Source organism: Oncorhynchus mykiss, chromosome 12 (genome assembly GCF_013265735.2).
Source record: "Oncorhynchus mykiss isolate Arlee chromosome 12, USDA_OmykA_1.1, whole genome shotgun sequence".
Classification (NCBI taxonomy): domain Eukaryota; kingdom Metazoa; phylum Chordata; class Actinopteri; order Salmoniformes; family Salmonidae; genus Oncorhynchus; species Oncorhynchus mykiss.
Window position 1 is genome coordinate 86,526,450 of NC_048576.1, and position 17,717 is coordinate 86,544,166.

Below are 17,717 nucleotides of genomic sequence, written 5' to 3' on the forward strand. Positions count from 1 at the left end.
GTGTGGGGGAAGCCACTGCAAGAGGAAAATAACTATAAAAACATATAGTAACTAACAGCGAGGAGGAGGAACGGTGCTGCTTGGTGTGTGGGGGAAGCCACTGCAAGAGGAAAATAACTATAAAAACATATAGTAACTAACAGCGAGGAGGAGGAACGGTGCTACTTGGTGTGGGGGGGAAGCCACTGCAAGAGGAAAATAACTATAAAAACATATAGTAACTAACAGCGAGGAGGAGGAACGGTGCTGCTTGGTGTGGGGGAAGCCACTGCAAGAGGAAAATAACTATAAAAACATATAGTAACTAACAGCGAGGAGGAGGAGGAACGGTGCTGCTTAGTGTGGGGGAAGCCACTGCAAGAGGAAAATAACTATAAAAACATATAGTAACTAACAGCGAGGAGGAGGAGGAACGGTGCTGCTTGGTGTGGGGGAAGCCACTGCAAGAGGAAAATAACTATAAAAACATATAGTAACTAACAGCGAGGAGGAGGAACGGTGCTGCTTGGTGTGGGGGAAGCCACTGCAAGAGGAAAATAACTATAAAAACATATAGTAACTAACAGCGAGGAGGAGGAGGAACGGTGCTGCTTGGTGTGGGGGGGGAAGCCACTGCAAGAGGAAAATAACTATAAAAGCATATAGTAACTAACAGCGAGGAGGAGGAACGGTGCTGCTTGGTGTGGGGGGGAAGCCACTGCAAGAGGAAAATAACTATAAAAACATATAGTAACTAACAGCGAGGAGGAGGAGGAACGGTGCTGCTTGGTGTGTGGGGGAAGCCACTGCAAGAGGAAAATAACTATAAAAACATATAGTAACTAACAGCGAGGAGGAGGAACGGTGCTGCTTGGTGTGGGGGAAGCCACTGCAAGAGGAAAATAACTATAAAAACATATAGTAACTAACAGCGAGGAGGAGGAACGGTGCTGCTTGGTGTGGGGAGGAAGCCACTGCAAGAGGAAAATAACTATAAAAACATATAGTAACTAACAGCGAGGAGGAGGAGGAACGGTGCTGCTTGGTGTGTGGGGGAAGCCACTGCAAGAGGAAAATAACTATAAAAACATATAGTAACTAACAGCGAGGAGGAGGAGGAACGGTGCTGCTTGGTGTGTGGGGGAAGCCACTGCAAGAGGAAAATAACTATAAAAACATATAGTAACTAACAGCGAGGAGGAGGAACGGTGCTGCTTGGTGTGGGGGGGAAGCCACTGCAAGAGGAAAATAACTATAAAAACATATAGTAACTAACAGCGAGGAGGAGGAACGGTGCTGCTTGGTGTGGGGGGGGAAGCCACTGCAAGAGGAAAATAACTATAAAAACATATAGTAACTAACAGCGAGGAGGAGGAGGAACGGTGCTGCTTGGTGTGTGGGGGAAGCCACTGCAAGAGGAAAATAACTATAAAAACATATAGTAACTAACAGCGAGGAGGAGGAGGAACGGTGCTGCTTGGTGTGTGGGAGAAGCCACTGCAAGAGGAAAATAACTATAAAAACATATAGTAACTAACAGCGAGGAGGGGGAGGAACGGTGCTGCTTGGTGTGGGGGGGAAGCCACTGCAAGAGGAAAATAACTATAAAAACATATAGTAACTAACAGCGAGGAGGAGGAGGAACGGTGCTGCTTGGTGTGGGGGGGAAGCCACTGCAAGAGGAAAATAACTATAAAAACATATAGTAACTAACAGCGAGGAGGAGGAGGAACGGTGCTGCTTGGTGTGGGGGAAGCCACTGCAAGAGGAAAATAACTATAAAAACATATAGTAACTAACAGCGAGGAGGAGGAGGAACGGTGCTGCTTGGTGTGTGGGGGAAGCCACTGCAAGAGGAAAATAACTATAAAAACATATAGTAACTAACAGCGAGGAGGAGGAGGAACGGTGCTGCTTGGTGTGTGGGAGAAGCCACTGCAAGAGGAAAATAACTATAAAAACATATAGTAACTAACAGCGAGGAGGAGGAGGAACGGTGCTGCTTGGTGTGGGGGGGAAGCCACTGCAAGAGGAAAATAACTATAAAAACATATAGTAACTAACAGCGAGGAGGAGGAGGAACGGTGCTGCTTGGTGTGGGGGGGAAGCCACTGCAAGAGGAAAATAACTATAAAAACATATAGTAACTAACAGCAAGGAGGAGGAACGGTGCTGCTTGGTGTGGGGGGGAAGCCACTGCAAGAGGAAAAGAACTATGAAAACGTCCGTTACACTGGGCTGAGATGCCTTTCAAAATATCCATATTGCAATTTCAATGTGAATCTGATTAATTGTGCAGCCCTAGTGTGTGTGTGTGTGTGTGTGTGTGTGTATGTGTGTGTGTGTGCGCGTGTGAGAGAGCGTGCGTGGTCTAGGGAGGTGGATCCCCAAGAAATGCCAAAATAAGGTACCTAAATGAGAGAAACGTTGAAGAAAATGAGTTGTTTTGACTGTGAGAGGGTTGAATGACTGACATGGACATTGATGCAGTGCCAGCCAGCAGTCAGTTTGGAGCAGGAAGACAGTGATTGATAAGCTAAACGTACAGCCTTGAGCTTGATGCTGCTTCTTGAGGTGCTGGAGGATAGAACCACTAAAACACAACAAGAGGATTAGAGAGGTGATGTCTATTAAACCAGACTGCTTCTGGGAACAAAGGCGGACAAAAGGCAATCAGAGAGAGGGTAGAGGAAGGACCGTACAATAAAGAGGGTAATGGTATGATGGGGTGGGAAGGTGGGAAGGGGGGGAGGTGGGGGTGCAGGTTGCTTTTGATATCCACACTCTGGTGTATGTGAGAACACATACAAGGAAGGGGGGAGGTGGTGGGTGTGAGAACAAATACAAGGAAGGGGGGAGGTGGTGGGTGTGAGAACACATACAAGGAAGGGGGGAGGTGGTGGGTGTATGTGAGAACACATACAAGGAAGGGGGAGGTGGTGGGTGTATGTGAGAACACATACAAGGAAGGGGGAGGTGGTGGGTGTATGTGAGAACACATACAAGGAAGGGGGAGGTGGTGGGTGTGTGAGAACACATACAAGGAAGGGGGAGGTGGTGGGTGTGAGAACACATACAAGGAAGGGGGAGGTGGTGGGTGTATGTGAGAACACATACAAGGAAGGGGGGAGGTGGTGGGTGTGTGAGAACACATACAAGGAAGGGGGAGGTGGTGGGTGTGAGAACACATACAAGGAAGGGGGAGGTGGTGGGTGTATGTGAGAACACATACAAGGAAGGGGGGAGGTGGTGGGTGTGAGAACACATACAAGGAAGGGGGAGGTGGTGGGTGTGAGAACACATACAAGGAAGGGGGAGGTGGTGGGTGTGAGAACACATACAAGGAAGGGGGAGGTGGTGGGTGTGAGAACACATACAAGGAAGGGGGGAGGTGGTGGGTGTATGTGAGAACACATACAAGGAAGGGGGGAGGTGGTGGGTGTATGTGAGAACACATACAAGGAAGGGGGAGGTGGTGGGTGTATGTGAGAACACATACAAGGAAGGGGGAGGTGGTGGGTGTATGTGAGAACACATACAAGGAAGGGGGAGGTGGTGGGTGTGAGAACACATACAAGGAAGGGGGAGGTGGTGGGTGTGTGTGAGAACACATACAAGGAAGGGGGGAGGTGGTGGATGTGAGAACACATACAAGGAAGGGGGGAGGTGGTGGGTGTGAGAACACATACAAGGAAGGGGGAGGTGGTGGGTGTATGTGAGAACACATACAAGGAAGGGGGAGGTGGTGGGTGTATGTGAGAACACATACAAGGAAGGGGGAGGTGGTGGGTGTGAGAACACATACAAGGAAGGGGGGAGGTGGTGGGTGTGAGAACACATACAAGGAAGGGGGGAGGTGGTGGGTGTGAGAACACATACAAGGAAGGGGGGAGGTGGTGGGTGTGAGAACACATACAAGGAAGGGGGAGGTGGTGGGTGTGAGAACACATACAAGGAAGGGGGGAGGTGGTGGGTGTATGTGAGAACACATACAAGGAAGGGGGGAGGTGGTGGGTGTGAGAACACATACAAGGAAGGGGGAGGTGGTGGGTGTATGTGAGAACACATACAAGGAAGGGGGAGGTGGTGGGTGCGAGAACACATACAAGGAAGGGGGAGGTGGTGGGTGTATGTGAGAACACATACAAGGAAGGGGGAGGTGGTGGGTGTATGTGAGAACACATACAAGGAAGGGGGAAGGTGGTGGGTGTATGTGAGAACACATACAAGGAAGGGGGGAGGTGGTGGGTGTATGTGAGAACACATACAATGAAGGGGGAGGTGGTGGGTGTATGTGAGAACACATACAAGGAAGGGGGAGGTGGTGGGTGTGAGAACACATACAAGGAAGGGGAGAGGTGGTGGGTGTGAGAACACATACAAGGAAGGGGGAGGTGGTGGGTGTGAGAACACATACAAGGAAGGGGGGAGGTGGTGGGTGTGAGAACACATACAAGGAAGGGGGAGGTGGTGGGTGTATGTGAGAACACATACAAGGAAGGGGAGAGGTGGTGGGTGTGCGCTCGGTGGGGGGAAGGGGGCTTGCGACTGTCGATAGTCACTTGGCACAGAGCCAGGAATGCCAGCACTGCAAGACAAATAAGAGCGAGGCTGCTGAGCCCCTGGGAGAAGGGTTGCTTGCTCGCTAGCAACCGCAGCAGCCGCAATGGCGGAATCAGACTGCAGCCCCTCTGCTCGGCACGATCGTACATTAGGAAGACAGACCGCAACTTCCCAAAACACTCTGGAAAACGAGATCTGATGTGCCACATTGGAGCCCTTCGGCTATCCCAAAACACTGCTTAAAATTCTCCATCCATCTGCCAAACAAAGACAGTTAAATTAAAGAAATCTGGGAAACCAGGCTGGTATTCACAGCGGAATTTGAAAAAGGCTTTTGATAAAGTATGACTGGAATTTATACATAAAAGCTTGGAATATTTCCATTTTGGAGAATCTCTTATACAAATGGGTTCATTATATTTTATTTGGAATGGCAAGCCAGACAAAATTATAATGAATATTAATTTGGAGAGCATAAACGATTCAATAATAAATCTCACTAAAGGCTTCAATCATACAACAACTACACTTAAATTATACAACAACTACACTTCAATCATACAACAACTACACTTTAATCATACAACAACTACACATAAATTCAAACTGGTTCTCTAGCAGCTTAGTAAGAATGGCTCACCCCATGTTCAAGAATGGCCTTTTCCCCCAATTACAACCGCTCTCTTCCTATTATTTGAAAATGAAATCTCCAAAATATGTCTATTTTTAAAACAAGCAACAGAAAGCTGGTTGCAATTTCAGTTTAATCCACCAGAAAAGACAGAACAAATATTAGAACAAATACTATGGTTAAACTCAAATATACTAATTGATAAAAAAAATATAGAATTTGAAAATAAATTATAAAATTACAAATTATAGGACTAGTTGACTTGTCACACATGCAGCTAACACAAATGTCTTCTCAATCTAAAATTAAAACCAACTAATTGCAGCATTACCACAACAATGAAAAAAGCACTTGGAAGGGGAGAAGGTAAGGAACTTGTCTGTCGGCCCTGCATTAAATACCAAAATTTGTTTTGTTTTTTAAATGGTGATAAAAAGTATATCAGTTTCACTTCAGGACAACAACAAAGTGACCGCTGTGCCATATAGATTGCAAGATAGTTGAGAGGAGATTCTCGATGTACCGATTCCATGGCACATGGTTTATGAAATGATACGCAAAACTTTGGTTTTTCAATTTAAATTATACAAAATTCTTGCCAATTAAATGTTAAATGTCAATTACCAATTAAATGTTATATCAATGGGTGATACAACCATCCCAGCACTGCAGACTTTGCTGCGAAGAGAGAGAATCATTAGAGCACTTGTTTTGGTACTGTCAAATATGTAGCTTGTTTTTGGTTGCAGGTTCAGGAATGGCTGAAGAATTTACCTGGAGCCAACTCTGCAAATAGCACTGCTGGGTGATTTGAAATGTCATAGTCAATTAACCAATAACATAATAATAATCTGAACAAAAATGTTTCTTTAATTTACAATCTGTAGAAACTATGAGAAAAGAAAGGTTCAGAAATTTGTGAAACATCACATCTGAAAAATATATGGCAAATATAAATCAAAATTGGATGGTGTACAGAGATAGATGGCAGGGGTTGATGGGAGCTGAAGGGTGGGACTTAAAATGACTAAATGTGGCTGTTCTCAGACGAACCCACAGGTGAAGAAGCCAGGTGTGGAGGTCCTGGGCGGTTACACGTGGTCTGCGGTTGTGAGGCCGATTGGACCTACTAACAAATTCTCTAAAACGACTTGAGGCAACAACTCGTGGACATTCCTGCAGTTAGTATGCCAATTGCACGCTCCCTAAACTTGAGACATATGTGGCATTGTTGTGTGTCAAAATTGCACTTTTTAGAGGGGCCTTATTGTAGCCAGCACAAGGTGCACCTATGTAACGATCATGCTGTTTAATCAGTTTCTTGATATGCCACACACGTCAAGTGGATGGATTATCATGGCAAAAGGAGAAAAGCTCACTAATAGGGATGTAAACGTTTTTGTCCACAAAATTGGAGAAATATGCTTTTTGTGCGTATGGAACATTTCCGGGATCTTTAATTTTAGCTCATGAAACAAACACGTATGTGTGTGAGAGAGAAGTATCTACACACACACACACACACACACACACACACCTACTCATTAAAGGGTTTTTCTTTATTTTTACTATTTTCTACATTGTAGAATAATAGTGAAGACATAAAAACTATGAAATAACACATTCAAATATATTTTATATTTGAGATTCTTCAAAGTAGCCACTCTTTGCCTTGATAACAGCATTGAGTAGGTGTGTCCAAACGTTTGAGTGGTACTGCATAAGAAAAGAGAAAAAACAACAACTGGGCAATAGATGATGATATTCCTCTAACATAGCGAAGATGATCTCCCGCTTCAAAGAACTAGAAGCTATTGTCTATGAAGTCATGCTAATGCTCTGGCCAGGAGATTTTTCAGATGCTACACTCTTCCTGGCACTCTTAGCAGGCCCCCAGAAATAAAAGCTATGGATAGGATCCAGCAGTTGAAGTTCCCGATGACTTTCATCCTCTCCGTCAGTAACCGGAGCAGCCGTTTCACGAGCCCGGTCAAACAACTTATTGCTCCAATAGATCACAGAACGTCCCCAACAAAATAACTTATTAGACTCCAATCACGTGGCACTTGCTCTGTTTCCACATTCATCTTCATAAAAAGCCATTATCCAGCAGGTGAAAGGGCCGTATGTGAAGGGAAACTCACGTAGCAAGAAGACTAAATTAAGACCGATCAACGTAATAAATGCCGTCTTTGTGCAGGGCTGGGCAGTCAGGAACAATTTTTACTGAAGCAGGTGAAGAAGAACTCCAGAACTTTGTGTAAATTCAATAAAAAACAACTTGCTAGACTTGCTGAAGGTCCAACTGATGAGCTAACTGCCATTAACATGTTCAATGGCCCACTTTGGCCAAGTAGCCTAGTCTGCATTTCTTAGTGTAATTAAAAATTATATATATATATATATATATATATATATTATACTAAATATTTTTACATACAAGGCTAAAGGATATAAAGTCTATTTAAGTACTGACACTGGGCTTGAGAGGCCGTTAGAGAGTGGAATCAGTGGATGACTCACAAATTGGTCACCTCAAGTGGGCCTCTCTTCAGAAGTCTACGAAAGCAGAAAGCCAAGCCTTCAGTCAGACCTCAGGGGGACAAACCCTACTGTTCACTTCAAGGGCCTTTCAATAATCTCCCCTTTGCCTCATTTAGGTCTACTTGGAGAATGACAAGTGTTCTGCCCAAGAGCTCAGCCCCTCTGGGAGTGAACATGCGTTAGCAGAGAGAAAAGCCCCAGCGCCAGCTTCATGGCTCGTTAAACCTGGCCTAACGTTTACCAACATGGTGCCATTGAATGACTGCTGGCCGTAATAGGGCAAAAGACAACGATGACATTATAAAGGGAATGAGTTGTTTATAAGGAAACAGAAGGATTGTGCTTCAGAGGTCTAGTCTACATCTTATCAAAAGATATGGCGTCCATTCCGTTTCAGGTCTGGTAGCCTAGTTGGGAGGATGGGCGTCCATATCCATTCATGAATTCACTAGGATATCTTGGAGAATATCTCAAAGTGGGGGTTTCAGACTGTGATATTTCCATTGCCAGCTTGCACATCTCTTTGAATTTGCAGTTATAAAATCACTAGGACATCTCCCACTGAGATCGATGTTTAATCTAGAACAGAGAGATTCTAATAGTGGGTAGTGGGGAGAAAATCTTCCAGTGTGGTTCCTTCCCAAACTGATATTTCCCTTGCAAGTCTGCACAACTTTACGAATTTGCAATTCAGTGTGTGAGCTGAACGCAAACGACAACCTATTGCAAGGCTATCTGTCAAATCAAACAGACTAGCTGTTGACTTCTTAGTTACACTAACATATGAAACCCACAACAAAGAATGAAAAGGTCCACTCTTTAGATCATCAACAAAAAGATGTTTAATAGAGTTGAGCTAATGACTAGTTAGCGACAGAACCTGCTGGGTGTTGGAGGTATTCAGAATCAGATTAAGTGATTCATGTGAAGAGGCTGTGGATCAAGGCTTTTCCTCACTTAGGCGTACACTATACTTCATATTCAGCCTGGTACATCCACTTGTATGGCACTCAATTATCAAGAATGAATTTGCCTTTCTGGCTGCTTAGAGAACGCCTGAGGACCAAACTGCTGAGTTGGGACTAGGAGAGTGATATGCTTTAGTTATGCTGATCTGTGCTTCGATCTCTTTGTACTTATTCAGACCTGATTAATAACAACATGGATTCTTCTGACAGTTCTTGAGTTGTTGATATGTGTGTGTTCTTCTTCGAGGCCTTGCCTGGCAAATCTGAGGGGCAGATCAGGGAATCATTTGGGACTATCAACAATGCTAACTTGTAAGAAATAGAGCCAATCAAAACCATTACCTCAGAGATCCTGTCCTGGTTAGCCAATAGTGTGGCATGCAAAGTCAAAACATGTAAACCTATCTCTAAGAAACAGTTTGACATCAGAGCATTTCACAAAGAGCAAGGTTAGTCATTTCAAAGGCAAACAACTACCCTGTAAGCCAAACTGCCAGAGCTGCCACAGAAACCTAACCATCAGGCCACTGTGTGTATGCTGAGCTGAGGAGAGGAACTGAGTGCAGGCCTAAGACCTGATCTGTATAGTAATCAGAGCATTAGAGTGTGTGTGAGGTGGTCGATGTCAACTGACTGTGAAGACAGTGTAATGACAGGTGTCACAGGGATAAGGGGATACAGGAAGAGAAAATGTGTTTCAATTAAAAAGAGATTATGACATCTTGACAGTTCAAAGGATTCCAACTGTAGAAGAACAGCTCATTGTGCCATGGAGTCCCTCTCGCTGAAATAATGGTACGGGACATCTTCCTATAAACACATCTAGGGACGGGTGTTGACTAGCATAAGCTAAACTGCTGCAACATCTGATGGGTCTACCCATTTTCACAAATAACCATGTGCTTTCATGTCTCTATTCAAATAAACAAAGCCTTGTGAACAATAAAGCAACCTTCCTCTGGAGCACATTCCAACTCTGGCAACATGGCCCATCTTTCAGCCTGGCAAGCCCCTTCCTCTCTGGGAGACTCATGCCATGGCAGCCCAGCCATTATGACTGCATGCCCAGAGCAGGAGGCAGTTGCCATCAACAATAAATGTGTATTCATGTCAGAGAAAGCAAGAGGAGGAAATCGCTTGCTAGTAGCTACCTTTTAAAAATCAGCAACCAACAGAAACATGGCAGGCTTAAGCAGAGAACCAAGCTTGTAAGTGTGGACCCAGCTTCAGCCATGTCTGTTTGGTTAGACTAGAGAGATTTGATTGGCTGTATTCCGACCACACAAGGGCCAAAGGTTATGTCTAGATGGGATGCAGCTTGTCAAATTTGACGCCAAAAGTTGTTTCCCTAACCCAATTCTCCTAACCTGCAACAAAAAGTAAACTTGGACAAATACTGTATCCCTTCTAGACAAGACCAGGGCCAAAACAATTAACCAGAAGTGCCATGAGAATTGGAAAGGATCCAATATGGACTTCCAAACCACTCTAATCTCAAATGTGTATAACCTCAAATAGAGCCCGCAATTCCTTGGCTAATTTGTTTAACCACCCCCATTACTACCCCCATAACCCTAACCCATTGGATAGTAGTCCTGCCTGTAACCCCAACCAGCTCATTTTGTATCTGTATTTGACTACATTGTCTATTTTATCACCACAGCAGTACCGAATGCCTACCTGCTTAGTCTAGAATAGATCTATGTGCTTAGCATTTCAAACACATATGCCAGTCGGCATGCGCATGTGGGATGTTGTTGAAGCCCATTATTAAATGTCATTGGTTAATGCAAATGTCACGATGAAAGTTGCTTGTTTCTACCTATACTGATCATTTTCCTCCCAGTGTGCATTATGTTTGCATTTCAGATCAGTTTGGTTTCCTTTTATGAATACATTTTAAAGATGGTTATTACAATGAAGTGATTTAATAAAAACAAGACCTTGGTAGTCAAATTTAGAAAATTGCCAACAATGTTGCAATACTCAAACATGAAGGCATTACGCACTGTTTTGATAAATTGATGCTGTTTATCAATCGGAAGCTGCAGCCGCATATCAGGGCGCTTTGCTTGGATGCGAATCCCCGCCCCTCTTTAAATATTTCTCTAAATAAATCATGTTAAAAGATTAGAAAATACAATACGTTTTACCTCATTTCCCACTGTGGGCTTTAGTGAATTTGAATTCAATTTGAGGTGTAATTTGCATGACAATAATCGATGTTCTGTCCTTGATACCCTTATCACAGACCAATAATTCGATCGCAGCAAGAAGCTACAGTAGCAAAGCAATACAGCTACCGTTAGCTCTCTGTAGTCCTAACCATTTGGCAAAGTTTTAGGTTCGAAATGTGTTCTCTAGTCTCGAATGTAATTGCAAACAACCAAAGCAAATGTTGATTATCTCAGGAAACAACGTGAAATAGAGCAAGTGTCAGAGAAAGGAAGAAATGGCAGCAGAGTGCGATATTTAAGCAAATAAGCTAGCTAATGCCAAGCAAGATAAAGTATAACGGTGCAACTTGTGTACTTTTTCAGCTAAATATAAAAACGAACACCATATGCATTTTCAGTAACCTACCTTGTCTTTGATGAGCTGACATTTTTAAAGTGCAAAAAAAAATATGTTTTACAGCACGCGACTGTGAAATGTTCGCAAATAGAGGAATCCAAGAGAGCAAATTCTTGCAAAATCCAATATTTGGAGAGGGGGTATTTCCAAGATATCCATTAAAACATCGTCGATGATAATTCCTACCGTTCAACGGGCTTTCGTTAGTGGTGCCTCTGCAGCCATTTTGTTCAAACTAGCGATAGCAGCAGCTCGCGACGCTTCAATCTGAGGTACAGGACGTGCATCTGTCCCTAGCGACTGGCCACGTGACCTCCAATAACAAACTGGTCCCACTCAAAGAGGCGCCACATGCTCCGCCTCGCCGTTTCCATGACAACTACCGTGGCCAACCTCTCTCTACCTCCTTGTTTCCTTGCCTTCCTTCCTCTCCCTTTCTGACTTGCTTACTAAGAAAGCAATGCAATGCAATGCAAAGCTATACAGTGTTTGAGCTCACAGTTCTGTAGCTTTTGAAGATTTAGAATGTTTAGTTCCTAATGTGTTATGTGAGCAAGTGCAATGTTTATGCTTCGCTGGTTATGTACTTTTCACCTACAGAGGGCACAATTTCAACACATCTTATGTTGATCATACACCAGCACTTACAAACATGTTAGTGCTCTCTGTGCCAGCCCAGCATTCCATTCCTATTTGCATAACACACACATACACACCAGCAGTACTCCACACCATGCCTTCTTTTTCTATATTATTTCTTGTTGTTGTTGCAAACAAAGAATGAAATAGATGTTTAAGTGGATTCCACAGGGTTCTCTAGCAGCTTAAGGTGATGATTCCAACTGGGCCAATTCAAATCTACAAAATGAGACTCAGCATGGAAGATTGGAGGCTACAATGGGCTTGTATGCTATCTACTATCTGGTAGGGTAGGAAAACACAATTACCTCCACAAGTCAATATTTTAGTCATGCTGGAATGATAACGATAAACTTCTCTATCCCCCACTTCCAGTTTATCTCTGTCATCCTTCTCTCGCTCTCTCAAGAGACAAACAAATACGATCAGAGTGCCGGACAAATATTTCACTGTGCAACGAGCCAAATCTGGATCTCACTAAGGACCCATATCTCTCTCTCTCGTTAGCTCTGATCTACCATTCACACCCAGGCTAAGCAAACCCCATCTGATACTGTTGCTTAGAGGCTTAGATGAATATGTGTCTATCAGAAGACATCATATACAGTGCCTTGCGAAAGTATTCGGCCCCCTTGAACTTTGCGACCTTTTGCCACATTTCAGGCTTCAAACATAAATATATAAAACTGTATTTTTTTGTGAAGAATCAACAAGTGGGACACAATCATGAAGTGGAACGAAATTTATAGGATCTCAAGTAGAAGTATATGTTACTTCAATGACATTTTTCTCAAGTAGGAGTACTGTTACTTTTTAATGACATTTTACTCAAGTAGATGTACTGTTACTTCAATGACATTTTTCTCAAGTAGGAGTACTGTTACTTTTTAATGACATTTTACTCAAGTAGGAGTACTGTTACTTTTTAATGACATTTTACTCAAGTAAGAGTACTGTTACTTTTTAATGACATTTTTCTCAAGTAGGAGTACTGTTACTTTTTAATTACATTTTACTCAAGTAGGAGTATTGTTACTTTTTAATGACATTTTTCTCAAGTAGGAGTACTGTTACTTTTTAATGACATTTTACTCAAGTAGGAGTACTGTTACTTTTTAATGACATTTTTCTCAAGTAGTAGTACTGTTACTTTTTAATGACATTTTACTCAAGTAGGAGTACTGTTACTTTTTAATGACATTTTTCTCAAGTAGGAGTACTGTTACTTTTTAATGACATTTTTCTCAAGTAGGAGTACTGTTACTTTTTAATGACATTTTTCTCAAGTAGGAGTACTGTTACTTTTTAATGACATTTTACTCAAGTAGATGTACTGTTACTTCAATGACATTTTTCTCAAGTAGGAGTACTGTTACTTTTTAATGACATTTTACTCAAGTAGGAGTACTGTTACTTTTTAATGACATTTTACTCAAGTAGGAGTACTGCTACTTTTTAATGACATTTTTCTCAAGTAGGAGTACTGTTACTTTTTAATGACATTTTTCTCAAGTAGGAGTACTGTTACTTTTTAATGACATTTTACTCAAGTAGGAGTACTGTTACTTTTTAATGACATTTTACTCAAGTAGGAGTACTGTTACTTTTTAATGACATTTTACTCAAGTAGATGTACTGTTACTTTACTCAATTTCACTCCAGTAGAAACATGCTATCGATGCTAGCCTTGTGGGCATTAGATAGTCTATTGTGGCTCAATTGTAAGATAGAGAGTCACAACCACACTGTTTATCAGATTTATTATACACAAACATAATTAGCTACCTTTATGGGATATAAATGAACAATTAACTACCGGCAAACATTGGCTTGTGATTGCTCTCTTTCTCTATCGCTCCATTTTCTGTGTCCCTCCAGATCTGTAGAGGTGCTGTCTTCATCATAAAAGCTGATAGTAAGCTATTTCAACCACATCAAATATGCATCGAAGCCAAACTGAAACCTTATCAGAAAAACATTCGGTCGTTTTCACAGCTTTCTTTTTTCTTACAACTGGTCTAACTGATGTCATGAAAAAGAAAGGAGGACCGAGGCACTCTTCATATAATTCATTAAAAGGCCTTTATTTGTATGGCATGTTCAATGGGAACAAAGTGTAATAACTCTGAAGTGTTTCGGCTGCATGGCCTTTGTCAGAGAGGCCATGCAGCCTCCCTTTACACAGAAAATCTTTTCATTTTTTTGTGATATTGCATTTTCTCCCCAGTCCCTAAAGGTCTTTGCTCCCCGAACAAAGATGACAGAGACTAGATTGAAGTATTCATTCTATCGATCATTATTCTGTTGAGCAAGTATTTATTTATTCTTCTGGGGCAACATATAATGAATGACAAGAGAGAAGCGACATGGGATCAGATTTGTACTTTATCACATATAGTTGGGCGGTTGTGGATGGGTTATTTTTAATTGCGGACTGGTAGCGTGAAGAAACAGCTGAACTGCACACCACTAACAAACACGCACGCACACACGCACCACTAACAAACACGCACACACTCTGTTTATCTACACTTGTGATGAGCATGTCTTTCTGAGGGGCTGGAAGTGAAGAGCAGCGCAGCATCAAAGCCTCTTCACACTGTTATCCTTCAAAACCTGCTGGCGCCTCAGCAGCCCCACGCACCTGACATGTTCACTCACGGTTGTTTCGGAGGAGGTGTGCTAGCAGCGCTAAGTGCTAACGTCTGCTAGCGCAGCACCAGATTTCTTTGTGGACTCGAGATGAGATTGAAGATTGTGGGGGGATGGGAGGGAGATATATCAGTCATGGATAACATAGTAATCTGTTTCTATAGGGCAAATACCCACTTGATCACTGTCTCTGACGATATGTGTCATGCATTGTCATTAGAAAGAGAGAAAATCTCTTCATGTATGTGTGTGCAGGGGCCCAGCTGAGGACGGGGGGCATGTACCCCCTACATTTTGAAATTGCATTTTTAGGCAACTAGATTCAGCAGCAGGCCAATTCTTGTTGGCATGGGGGGGCAGAACATAATTATAATATTCTGTACACTGCAAATTGACCACAACTAAGCCCCAAAAAGAGATTGTTGTTTTCAAATACTATCATTTCATACCTTGATAACATTGTCTATTTTATTTGTGGTAATACTTGGTGAACAGACTTCCTAAATTAAACTTATTTTTTAGCTGAATTCCTGGTGATTATATGTTTTGCTAAAAACTTTGGGGGGCAAAAAATCCCTTGCAGGACGGTTTTGGCCCGCTGACCGAATGTTGCCACCCATCATCTGTCTGTCATTCTGGGCTGGGGAGTCAGACACAATAGAGGCTGATCTTGACTTCACTCTGATCCCCTGAGACGCTCCCTGTGTGTGCGTGTGTGTGTGTCATATTGATGAGTAGGACATGAGTGCAGTTGAAGCCATGGACCAAAAGGAGATGTGGATGAGTTAATGAATGTGAATAGGAACTGGACTAGGAAGACAAACAGCTAAACTTGATTCCCATTGCCAGTTGTTATCATTTAACCTAGTATGTGTATTAAAAATACTAAAGACAAAGCAAGAAGAAGAGGTCACGGCATTAATATTCTATTATGCAGATTCTAAGCTATTATGAGGCAAACAAAAGTATTGCCATAACGTAAAGTAAACTCTTCATTTAGTGTTACAGAGGGGGAAAATGAGGCTGTGTTTTCAATCTGCAATCAGGGGGAATAACACTGTGTATTCTCAAAGGGTTGCTGGAGTGTGTTGTGGTGGGGATAACAGTCTAGCATGGGTGTTGTGGTGGGGATAACAGTCTAGCATGGGTGTTGTGGTGGGGATAACAGTCTAGCATGGGTGTTGTGGTGGGGATAACAGTCTAGCATGGGTGTTGTGGTGGGGATAACAGTCTAGCATGGGTGTTGTGGCTATCAGCCTCTCTCTCCTCCCCTTCTCGCTTCCTCCTCTCTCTCCCTCCTCTCTCTCTCCCTCCTCTCTACCACAGCATACATGTGTCACAGTGATGAATGCGTCCTTCCTCCAAATGACCTCCAAGGTCACGAGAAGCAGGGAGAATGCAGCCAGCCTCATTTCCCAAGAAGCCTTAGCAGGTAACAGCAGCTTGACCTAATCTGAAATGTAATGAAACGAGCTCTCACGCAATGGGCTCTCCACTGGACTGGAGGGTTGTGTGTGTGTGTGTGTGTGTGTGTGTGTGTGTGTGTATTTTCTCTCTCTCTCTCACACACACTGGATTTATATCAGTTGGTAACCATTATTGTATTATTTTGGTACCAGACTCACTCTGCCTCACTGGTGTCTATCTCGTCCACATATCAAACCCAACCCCAACCACTCTACTTGCCACACTGTGGACACCCCACACACACACGCACACATGCACACCAACTAGAAGATCTCTCTCCACAAGGCCAAGTTGGAATAGAAGGAGAAGAACAGTAAGTGAGTGAGGTGGTATGGGTTAGGGTGGCCGATTAGGGTGGCCAGAACCAGGTGGTATGGGTTAGGGTGGCCAGAACCAGGTGGTATGGGTTAGGGTGGCCAGAACCAGGTGGTATGGGTTAGGGTGGCCAGAACCAGGTGGTATGGGTTAGGGTGGCCAGAACCAGGTGGTATGGGTTAGTGTGGCCAGAACCAGGTGGTATGGGTTAGGGTGGCCAGAACCAGGTGGTATGGGTTAGGGTGGCCAGAACCAGGTGGTATGGGTTAGGGTGGCCAGAACCAGGTGGTATGGGTTAGGGTGGCCAGAACCAGGTGGTATGAATCTGCTCTTGAAATCAAAACACACAGTCATTCAGAAATCAACCAACCAATCAACCAACCAACGAATCAACCAACCAACCAATCAATCAATCAGCCAATCAACCAATGAATACATCTGAAAATCCCACAGATTTACACAAAGATGGATACAACAGCCAGGCCAAGCCACATTGGCCCTCACATTTACCACACTTCTGCAGTGGGATTAGCTTGGTAAATAATACATGAGTATGTAACTACAGTGGTGAGATGATGGTACCAGGATGAATATTGCCAATGCGAGGCAACAGCAACAGCAGTGTCTTCCTCGCAGTGGAGAAGGTCTTATCTAGGCTATACTATCAATCTCAATGCCACGTCCCGAGATCCTGTATCCACACATTATTCATTTAATATTAATGAATTAACATTATTGTTCACCTAATTATTTAGTATGTCTTAATTATCTCTTAGATAATCTATGCATGCTAGGTCATGGGGAACGTAAATTAGAAATGATGATGTTGTTTCTGTGGCCTACAAGAGGAATGTAGGGTATTTTCTGCATATGAATCACCATAGAGTTGTAATATTGAATGTCCCTGGTGCATTGTGGGGGTTGTAGTGTCTGTTGCTGTATGTGTTGTAATCTCTCCTTCTCTACCTCCTCTCCTTTCCATTTCCCAGTCAGGGCACACACTCTACAGAGCAAAATGAATCATTCATACATCTGTGTATAATCCCGTAGGCCTGCTCCCCAGACAAACAGAGAGCGACTGAGAGAGACAGAGACTAGGAGTTAAGTCCTCAGTCCCCTTCATCACTATCAGTCCTCAGTCCTCTTCATCATCACTCCCAGTCCTCAGTCCTCTTCATCACTCCCATTCCTCAGTCCCCTTCATCACTCTCAGTCCTCAGTCCTCTTCATCACTCCCAGTCCTCAGTCCTCTTCATCACTCTCAGTCCTCAGTCCCCTTCATCACTTTCAGTCCTCAGTTCTCTTCATCACTCCCAGTCCTCAGTCCTCTTCATCACTCCCATTCCTCAGTCCCCTTCATCACTCTCAGTCCTCAGTCCTCTTCA

General features: G+C 43.2%; 1 protein-coding gene across 6 annotated transcripts in view; it reads right to left on the reverse strand.

Annotated features, from left to right (window-relative positions):
* The window catches only part of LOC110486907 (trinucleotide repeat-containing gene 6C protein), a 78,609-nt gene extending 67,013 nt beyond the window's left edge, over positions 1-11,596 (reverse strand). For 3 of the 6 annotated variants that reach the window (XM_036938951.1, XM_036938946.1, XM_036938944.1), the window contains exon 1: positions 11,269-11,595. The gene's annotated coding sequence lies outside the window, so the exon portion shown is untranslated. Of the gene's footprint in view, positions 1-11,268 lie in introns of all 6 variants that reach the window. The other 3 variants (XM_036938947.1, XM_036938949.1, XM_036938950.1) reach the window with 2 other exon arrangements.
* Between the last annotated feature and the right edge of the window lie 6,121 nt (positions 11,597-17,717).